Below are 10572 nucleotides of genomic sequence, written 5' to 3'. Positions count from 1 at the left end.
TTTTAACATCTGTTTTTAATATTCAAATGGTTAGATCAGGGGTTTTCAAACTTTTTGACTTGCGGACCCCTTTATATTTCAGGCTTTACCTTAGGGACCCCCTTATAAACGCTTATGAAATTTACACATAATTATTTGCTTAAAATAACATATATTTTTACATTTATTTATTTAACAGTATTTAACAAATAGGTTTATTGTCAATTAAAAGATTTCGATTAAAAAACATATATAAAATCAAATTGCCCATAAAAAGTATTTGCTGTCCATGGACCCCCTGTCTTGTCCTTGCGGACCCCCTGTGGTCCGCGGACCACAGTTTGAAAACCCATGGCTTAGATAGGAATTCATGTAGCAAGTAACTACTTGCTCTGGCTACATGTAATGTCCTGTGAATCCCATGATCCTACATGTTTCCCACATCTTCCTTTCCTAGAGATACTTACCACTGATATTGCTCACTACCATGTTACACATTAACCTTTCATCCATTTGCATCTCATGTTGATATCATCACTGGTAACTCACCAACACACTATGAATAATGTGTTTCATCTCTGACAGCTTTCTTGGCTCACTTATGCTTTGTCTTTTTCATTCATGTTAAAATTTCCCTTCCAGCATGCCATTTCTCTCCATCTTCCACAAACCTTCATTCAGTGCTTATGTCCCACCATTCTGTAACATTACACTTTTCTCACATTCTTCATAATACCTTGTCTTTTACTTGAAAAGAGACAACTTTCATTACAAATAGAAACAACAGTTCCAAGCACTTCAACCTCTCTTACTCAGGCAATATTTTCACCACAACTACTTCAAGCACTAATTAGATAATCTTCAAAACAGAAATTATAAATGTTTTATAAACCATCTGAGGAGTTCAGGGACACATTTTTATTTGTAGTTCTACAGCTGACTACCTACTGTGCATCTAACACATCTGAAGTCCTGTTTTACTGCCAGCTTGACAGAGAGTCCATAGCATCTGTTGAACATCCTTATTTTCACTGAGTGTTTAGTATTGAGTTCCTACCTATTCCTTTCCTACATATAAAGCAATTGTACTATGAAAACCAGAAGAGTTCAGGAAACAGAAACCCAATGAAAACCTGGATACTCATTATATACTTCATTGAACTAGCTCCCAAACCTAACTTTGCTACAGTCACCCTCATATATGACCTGCAAGGCTCTGATAGAGCATTCATCTTTATTTAGTTTCTTTAGTGCTGAAATGACTTGAGAGTGCAAAAGGCCTTCTGTAGATCTATAAATGCAAAGTAGTGTAGTTTGTTCTCAAATTAAAGTTTCTTTTGTTGTTGTTGTATGTCTAGAAAATGGCATCTGCAACATAACACAATACTGAATTCAATTTTATACATGCAAATTTCATATATGTGAAAAATGCAAGCAAAAATTACTAAAGCTCTCTCGGCAAATTTAAAGACTTGGCCCGTCAGAGGTCTCCGTAATTGCAGGTCTTCTTTTACTTATTTCAATCATTGGACTGCAGTCATGCTGGAGCACTGCCTTAAAGAGTTTTAGTCATACAGATCACACCCCACCACTAGTATTTACTTTTTAAATTTGTTTCTTATTCCATCAGTCTGCATTGATGAACAGCGAAGTTACAGGGATGTAAATGACCCAATACCAAGTAATGGGGGAGGGGTGCAAACACAGATACAAAGATAAACATGAACACACACACATAGATATATACAATGAGCCTCCTCACAGTTTTCACTGACCAAATCCACTCACAAGGCATAGGTTGGACTGGGGCTATGGAGCCATGCAGTGAAATCACATGGTTGCAGAGTGAACTTCTTAACCGCACACTGCTTCCAAGACTCATATGGTTATTGACACAATATGAGATTCCAATGACAAGGGTGGAAAGGAAGGTAAATAAATACCACCGAAGGTGGTTAGGTGTTCCTGAAGCTTCACTTCAATAAGCATAACAACTAGACAGCTACAACTCACCCTGTAATCCATAGTGGAAGAATTCAAAGTCACAAAATGTAAAGTTGTAATGATGTACAGGAACTTGCAGGATGAGCTTGTCAGACATGTAGGTATTACAATAAGGTCCAGGCGAAAGTGGGTAGCTAGTACCACAGTCCCTGTGGCTGAAGGCATGCTGGAGCTACATAACATCATTGGAGTTACATGCAGAGGTCACATGTAGGGTTTCAGTTCTTTCCGTTTCCAACAATGGAAGAAGGCAGACATCAGGGAAAGGAGGGCCATGATCCAGGCAGAAGTATAGAACCAGGAGGAAGAAAGAAGGTCAAGAGCTGTGGAGCTGATATCTCAGGATGCCTGGACTAAATGGGACCTCCCTAAGAAGATCACATGAACAGACCTGTGGAAACTGGAACCTTTCTGCATCTCACTCCTGCTGCAGATGGTATATGACACACTCCCAACACCAACAAACCTGCATGGGTGAAGATTGAGGGAAGACCAGCTGTGTAGACTTTACGTAGAAAGGGGCAAGCTGGCACACACCTTGCCAGGGTGCAGAATAGCACTTTTTCAAAGAAGATATAAGTGGCACCATGGTAGAGTGCTTGCAACACTTGCTTACATCTTGAAGCAGGAGTGGATCAAGAAACATCATTGTGAAGTTCAATGAATTCATGAAAAAGGAGAGAGGCCAATCATAGGTTATGAAAGTGGGCCTAGGAGAGAGACTGCAGTTTCCCCAAATTATCCATACAACACTGAGGCCAGATGTGGTTCTATGGGGAAAACGGCAGCTGAAACAGTTGTCATGTCTCAAACAGCTTACAAGGATGCTGCCATAAGCAAAACACAAGTTTACGAGTGGTTTTCACGCTTTAGGAATGGGTATTAGTTGCTTGAAGACCAACCCCATTCAAGGTAACTGTTGACCTCCTGAATCAATGAAAACATCACAAAAATTCATGAACTGATCTTGGAGGACTGTTGCTGAACAATTGAAGACCTTGTTGATATGACTACTGTGTCCTGGAGCTCCTGCCAATGAATTTTGAGTCAAGAATTGTGAATGAAAAAAGTTGCAGCAAAATTTGTGCCTCACTTGCTCACAGAAGATCAAAAGCATTCACAACTGAATGCATGTCATGAACTGAAAGAATAGTTGGAAGTTGATCTAGACCTTTCTTCGAAGGTCATCACTGGTGGCAAAAGCTGGTGCTATGGCTACAACCTGGAAACGAAATAGCAATCAAGTTAATGGAAGCATTCAATGTTACCACGCCCCAAAAAAGCATGTCAAGTGTAGTCCAATGTCAAGATGATGATGATCTGTTTCATCGATGCAAAAAAAATTGTCCAGTGATAAAGTGGAGTGGGATGGTTTCATCACGACAATGCGCCTGTGCCCACCGCCTTGAGTGCGAGACAGTTTTTGACCAAAAATGGCATGACCCCCCTCCTTATTCACTCGGTCTTGCTCCCTGCGACATTTTTTGTTCCCTCGAATGAAAAAAGCCCTTAATGGAAAAACGTTTCGCAGATGTGGAAGAGGAGAAGAAAAAAAACGACAGACGTTAAATGGCACAGGACTGCTTCAAACAGTGGAAAACGCGTCTGGACCGATGCATTGCTTCAAATGGAGAATACTTTGAAGGCGGTAAAAGTATAAACATAGGGGTAGTTTATCCTGTTCAGGCTATATTTTTGGCTACTTCCATCATGCCACACGAGGGGCATATTTTTTAGGTATTTAAAAGTCTATGTCTCTTAAGCCAATTAATACTATCTGCTATTGCGGCGGTGGCGATGGCAATATCGCGGTGATTAATTCCATTTACACTGCGATATGCAGAAGTCATAGTAAAAATCCGAAAGTGAAAAACCTTCAACTAAATTTTTCACGTGTTGATTTCAAAGTGAAGAACTTTGACTTACGCGCAGTGGTGGGGCTGATGGGTGTATGTGATTTGTTTTTAAAAACAAATAATGAATAATGCAAAAATATATTTATTTATAAAGTTTAAACTCAACATGGAATGAAATATATTTATTTATAAAGTTTAAACTCAATATGGAATGAAATATATTTATTTATAAACTTTAAACTGAACTTCATTTGTTTAAATTCTACGGAAACAAGCGAAGTTGGACGAGTGAAAGATAGACAGAAGCAGACAGACAGACAGATAGCTCCGGCCAGTCAGGCAGACAGACAGAAAGATAGCTCCGGCCAGTCAGTAGCCAAAGAATCAACTCAAACCAGCAGTAACGTTCCTTGTCAGATTTTTCTACTTTCACTTCTGACAGCTAATACCATGACAGTGCGATTGAGAATTTAAAATCACATCCCAACGCTTCTAAAAGCAAACTTCATTTGTTTGTTTACGTTTATCGTAATTTGAATTTAATATAAAACTAAGTGAATAAAATAATATTGCAAAATTCCGGTTTCTTCTGGGTCCCCCCTTGTATATACACACGACGTATTCCATCCATTAAATCCTTCTCACAGGGTTTTGATTAGCCCAGGAGCATAGTAGATGACACTTGCCCAAGATATCATGCTGTAGGACTGAAACGTAACCATGTGGTTGGGAAGCAAACTTATTACACAGCCATTCCTAACTTTTAACGATTTATTCTTTATAAAAGAAACAAACTTGCTTGGCTTTGAGAATGTTTGTTTGCGTGTGTGCGCAAGCGAATGAGTGTGTCTGCGTATGTGTGTATAAATATGTATGAATGTGTGTATAAATATGTATGAATATGTGTGTATATGAATGTATGTGGGCTAATGTTGCTATCGTCTGCTAAAAATATTTCAGAAATGGAAGACATTTGAAATTCCAAATACGCATGTATCACGTACGTTCCTGCCCATTTATGGTATAAAATAAAATTAGATATAATTCAAAGAGTAACCATAACAATAACAAACAATATATCATTATATTTTCTATTTGTAGATTAGGAGAAAAAGTAAGAAGCTCACTTCATCCGTTAGCTCGATTTTATTTCCTCGTAACTTTCAGAAAAAATTCATGCTTTTGATAAAATTTTGATAAAATTTTGCTCAAATTGCGAAATGGAATTTAATGTAAAACAAAAAAAAAATGGTAAGCACACACACATAAGGAGACTCACGTCAAATATTCTTTTCAAAATTTCAACTTTCATTTTGTAAATATTTGTGGTCAGTATTTTTTTTTTTTTTTCAAATAAAATCTCTAAATTCCAATATAATCTGAAAAGTATCAGTAAAAAATTTCACCAAAAAGTATCCATTCTTAAAAAAGTTATGTAGTAACAAAGTCGGGAGGGGGAACACACTTTTGTAGGTATGCACACATAAATAGAATATTTTGTAGGTATGCCCCACATAAATAGGATATTTTGTAGGTATGCCCACATAAATAGAATATTTTGTAGGTATGCCCACTTTTGTAGGTATGCCCACATAAATAGGATATTTTGTAGGTATGCCTACTTTTGTAGGTATGCCCACATAAATAGGATAAAATCAAATGTAGTGTAATTTAAAAATTTATCATTATAATAGGAAACAATATATCATTATATTTTCTACTTGTAGACTGAAAAATATCAAAGGGGTGACTCACTCTCTGTTAGATATAACAGAGTAATTTACCTCAAATTACAATCGTGCTGTCATTAAAAACAAAGGAAGAAGACATTGGATAATGATCATAGATCAGTCAATGGTAAACTGTGGTCCGAGGAACTTTCTGAATGCCACGCCTAACAAAATATTTTCTTGGATTTTTATAGTAGTGTGGCTCGCTAGATGATGAAGCATGTCCCATCCCATGCGACCCGCTTCTCGAATAAGGTTGCCTATGTCTGTTCGAGATATACAAGATGATGTGGTCAGGGCTGGAACGCCTTTGATCAATAAACCTGCTCGATCAGAACTGGTCAAGAAATAACAATAACAACAAGCCATAGATTTAAACCTATTTTGATTATTTGCCAGTTTATTTTGCCCAGATTTTCTATTAAACGTTTTTATGTCTTTCCTCTTTAAAACATTGCGAATATCAGAGAGAAAAAAATAAAATCATCTTTTAAATCTTGATTTCTTTTAAACTTAACATTATGGGATCATTTATCATCGCATCTAACTTTTGTCTTTCATGTGTGCTGTCTTTCAAGAATCCATAATGAAATAATTAGTAAAATTGGTGAAACATTATTATCTGAAAATCATGCAGCGAAACGAAAATAAAAAGGCAATCAGTGTATAAATGTTATTGAGATCGTTCGCCAACATTCTCGGATCATTAATAATTTACATAAATGCTCAAACCTGGTTCGCTATTGTTAGAAAGATGCCACTTGTTTACATCGTCTGCTTTTTGAAACACGCACGCACATGTACGCACACGCACACGCACACGCACACTCGCGCGCGCAAACACATTCATACGCATTCACGCATCTTCTGTAACTAGTTTCTGTCTTTGCACTGCGGCAATGCTGGAGCACCGACATGATGAGTTAAATCAAACAAATCGCCTCGAGTACTCTTAATTTTTTTAGCTGATACTTTTTCTATCAGTCTCTTTTAGCCGAACTGCTAAGTTACGGAGTTGTAAACAAACCTATACCTGTTGCTAAGCAGTGGTTGCTGGACAAAACACGCGCACACACACGTACTCCCATTGTCTTTCATGTCCATGAGCAAGTTGAACAGAGAAACACTCAAACACACATTCACACACACACTCACACATGCACACAAACATACATATGCATATACATACATAAATACAAATACACCCTTTATATTTTCAAAAATTACTTATGTTTATGCATTTTTTGTGTATGTATGTGTGTAGGTATGTATGTATATTTGTGTATGTAAGTATATTTATGCATGTGTTTATGAGCATGCATGCATATTTGTGTATGTGAGAGCTGAAAAGATATTAAAGTAATGTAAAATTTTTGCAGAAATTGCTGAATAGTTTCATTTTGGTGATACAATCTCCTAAGTATAGCCATATATATATATATCAAGTCATTAAGAATGAAATGTCTGACTTTGAACTGAAAGTTTATTTTACTTAAAGTTTATTTTACTTTTGAGAGAAAAGTTGGGTATAAGAGGAATCAACTGTAGCATGCAAGAGAGAAGACCACATTGGTTTGGACATGTGATGTGTATGAATGAGGACAGCTGCATAAAGAAGTGCTGATCACTGAAAGTGGATGGTACCCACAGAAGAGGGAGACCCAAGAAGACATGGGATGAAGTGGTAAGGACCGATTTCAGGATGTTGGGCTTCACAGAGGAAATGGTACTGGACTGAGATGTCTGGCGATATGAAGTTCTAGAGACCTGCCCACATCAGCGAAACTGAATTCTAGAAGCATTGTGTGTCCCACCCACACTTAACAAGAAAATTTCTCACACACTCTACCACAACAAACCAAACTATGTCTCTACATCTCTTCTCTTCCTCACATTTCCCCTTTGTGCACTATGCTTACCTCCCACTCCCCAATCCTGTCCTCTTGGTCTAGTGCCACGGTATCATTGCTCTCCGCTAGCCCCTGAACTCTGTCTTCCACCCACCTGACCTGTGTGCTCAACCCACATGTAACAAGAAAACTTTTCACTCACCCTACCCCAACAGACCAATCTACATCTCCCCATTTGTTCTCTTCCTTACATTTTCTCCTTCATACACTATGCCTAGCTCTCACTCTCCAATCCTGTTCCTCAGTATCATTGCTATTCAGTAGCCCCTAGACTATATATACCCAAGTTTTCACCACTCACTTACCCCTTGACACTCTTTAATCACACCACACTTCCTTTGCAATATCCTGCCACTTATATTATGGCATTCGAACCTCAAGGGTATGCCCTGGCACTTGCCACCATCTATATCTCTCTTTTCCTTTACTCAAGCATCCCATTTATATTCCGATCCCCATCCCTTGTGAGTATGCCTAACATTTTGCCACCATCTCCATCCTGCTGTCTCCCACTCTCTCTCTCCTTCTCCTGGACTTCCCTCAGGTTGGGTAACCATGTATTTCTTTTGTGGTAGCACACCTGTTTCTGTCTTCATTCCTGATCTCATTCTCTCTCCAGCCAGGTAACCTTGTACTTCCTCCACAGTAAGACACCTGTTTCTGTCTCTCTGTCTCACTATAACCATTCATCATCTGACACAAGATCAACTTCTCCAATGTCCCCCTCCTCTCTTGAAAGTTTTTTTTTTTTAGCCTTGCAAGTATTTGGTGACCCTGTCAATGCAGGTGTCACTTAAAAGCACCCAGTCCACACTGTAAAGTGGTTGGTGTTTAGAATTGACCTCACCTGTGCTTGTGCCACACAAAAAGCACTAAGTCCACTCTGCTGAGTGATTGTTGTTAGGAAGGGCATCCAGCTGTAAAAATTCTGCCGAAACAGTCACAGAAGTCTGGTACAGGCTTCTGCCCAGCCATCTCTTGTGGAACCGTCCCACCCATGATAGCATGGAAGGTAGATGTTAAACGATGATAATGATGATGATCGTAACAAAAAGCAATGCAATTAATCAAAGTATGCACCTAAATTATCAACACAATTTTGCCATTTTATCGGTTGCTTATTTATGCCGGCAGCGAAGAATTCTGGAGAGCAAGAGGTGATGAAATCACAAAAGGCTGTTTTTGCATCTTCTTCAAATTTTCAATTTTTTCCTTGCAAAAAGTTGTCTAATGCTTGGAAAATGTGATAGTCAGTTGGTGCAAATCAGGTGAATAAGGTAGATGACAGAGTACTTTCAAGTTCAGTTCCTGTAACTTGAGTAGCATTGTTTGTGTAACACGTGGTCAAGCATTGTCTCACAAGAAAATTGGTCTGCCTCTATTGACCAATCTCAGTTGTTTAATTGTAAGTTCATTTATCATTTCATCTATTTGGTTGATGTACACATTCGTTGCAACTGATTTACCAGGTCTCATGAAGCTGTAGAAGATGACACCAGTGTTGGATCACCAAACAGACACCATTAGCTTTTTTTGGTGAATATTCTTTTTTGGATTGTATTTTGGCGCTTTGTTTCTATCCAGCCACTGTGCAGAATACTTGCTATTGTTGAAAAGAATCCATTTTTCCTCACACGTAACAATACAATGTGAAAATGGTTTGTTTTTATGTCGTGACAGCAAAGAACAAGTTTCAAGATGACATGTTATTTCATGCTTGTTCAGTTCATGTGGTACCCACCTGTACAGCTTCTTTACCTTGCCAATTTGTTTCAGATGGTCCAATACAGTTGGAATTGAAAGATCAAACCTTGTTGCTCACTCATGTGTAGTTTGAAATGTATCCACTTCCACTAGTTTCCAGCTCATCATTATTCACTTTGGTCTCAGGTCTACCACGGGGCTGATTTTCAAGAGTAAAGTCACAAGGCTGGAATTTCTGAAACCATCGACGTACAGTGCACTCATTTGCCACATCTTCACCAAACACCTCATTGATGCTTTGAGCTGTCTGGGATGCATTGGTTCCAGGACGGAACTCATATTCATAAACAACACAAATTTTTTATCTATCCATGGATTCACAAAAATTGATTAACAAGAGAAAACTCACTATATAATCAGATGCCATGCATTGCATTTTGAAAAAGTGAGGATGTAACTCTTCAATGTTGTAAAAGAAAGAATTGTCAGGATAAAACATTAGAGTTAATGACTATCAAACTTGGTATTTAAGAAAATCGAACATTTCATTCTTGACGATCTGATACATGTATATATGTATGTATGTATGTATTCTTTTATTCTTTTACTTGTTTCAGTAATTTAACTGCGGCCATGCTGGAGCATAGCCTTTAGTCGAACAAATTGACACCAGGACTTATTTTTTTAAAGCCTAGTACTTATTCTATCAGACTGTTTTGCCAAACCGCTAAGTTATAGGTATGTAAACACACTGACATTGGTTGTCAAGCGATGATGTGGGGACAAACACACACACACACACACACACATGACAGGCTTCTTTCAGTTTCTGTCTACCAAATCCACTCGCAAGGCTTTGGTCAGCCCAAGGCTATAGTAGCAGACCATGTGGTTAAGAAGCAAGCTTCTTTTCACACAGCCGTGCCAACAACTGTACACACACACACACACACACATATACACACTTTGTTTTTGTATCTGGTTTGCAAGATTCCTTATGTGAATTCATGTGTTGAAACAATTTTTGTTGTGTCTGGGAGAGGCATTGTGCCTTAATATAGCACATTTCCATTCATTCATTTATTTATTCCTTCTATTTATTCCAGAAAGCTTTTTCGTCACTGCATATAGTTTTATTGAAGCTGAATAACTTCTCACAAAGTGTTTTTTCAGCTTCAATATATTTTACTCAAGCTTGGGCATTCAAGTACTATATTATTCACCTTATGAACACAATGCTTCCACCTGGTTCAGGAATCACAATGATGATCTTCTGAGCAACACCTAAACCACTAAGCCACACATCTTCACAATATCACTAAATCCAAATTAATGTTCCCCTTATAGGGTTTCAGAATAAGCATGCACTGCCACCACCGCCGCCACCAC

General features: G+C 38.1%; 1 protein-coding gene across 1 annotated transcript in view; it reads right to left on the bottom strand.

The window, feature by feature from the left end:
• The window catches only part of LOC106872941 (uncharacterized), a 21465-nt gene extending 15103 nt beyond the window's left edge, over window positions 1-6362 (bottom strand). Inside the window, exon 1 of the mRNA XM_052974898.1 lies at window positions 6302-6362. The gene's annotated coding sequence lies outside the window, so the exon portion shown is untranslated. The remainder of the gene's footprint in view (window positions 1-6301) is intronic.
• Window positions 6363-10572: the final 4210 nt, after the last annotated feature.

This window comes from Octopus bimaculoides, chromosome 19, assembly GCF_001194135.2.
Source record: "Octopus bimaculoides isolate UCB-OBI-ISO-001 chromosome 19, ASM119413v2, whole genome shotgun sequence".
NCBI lineage: Eukaryota > Metazoa > Mollusca > Cephalopoda > Octopoda > Octopodidae > Octopus > Octopus bimaculoides.
The sequence above is the reverse complement of the archived record's forward strand: the minus strand, read 5'-3'. Positions and strand labels throughout refer to the sequence as shown.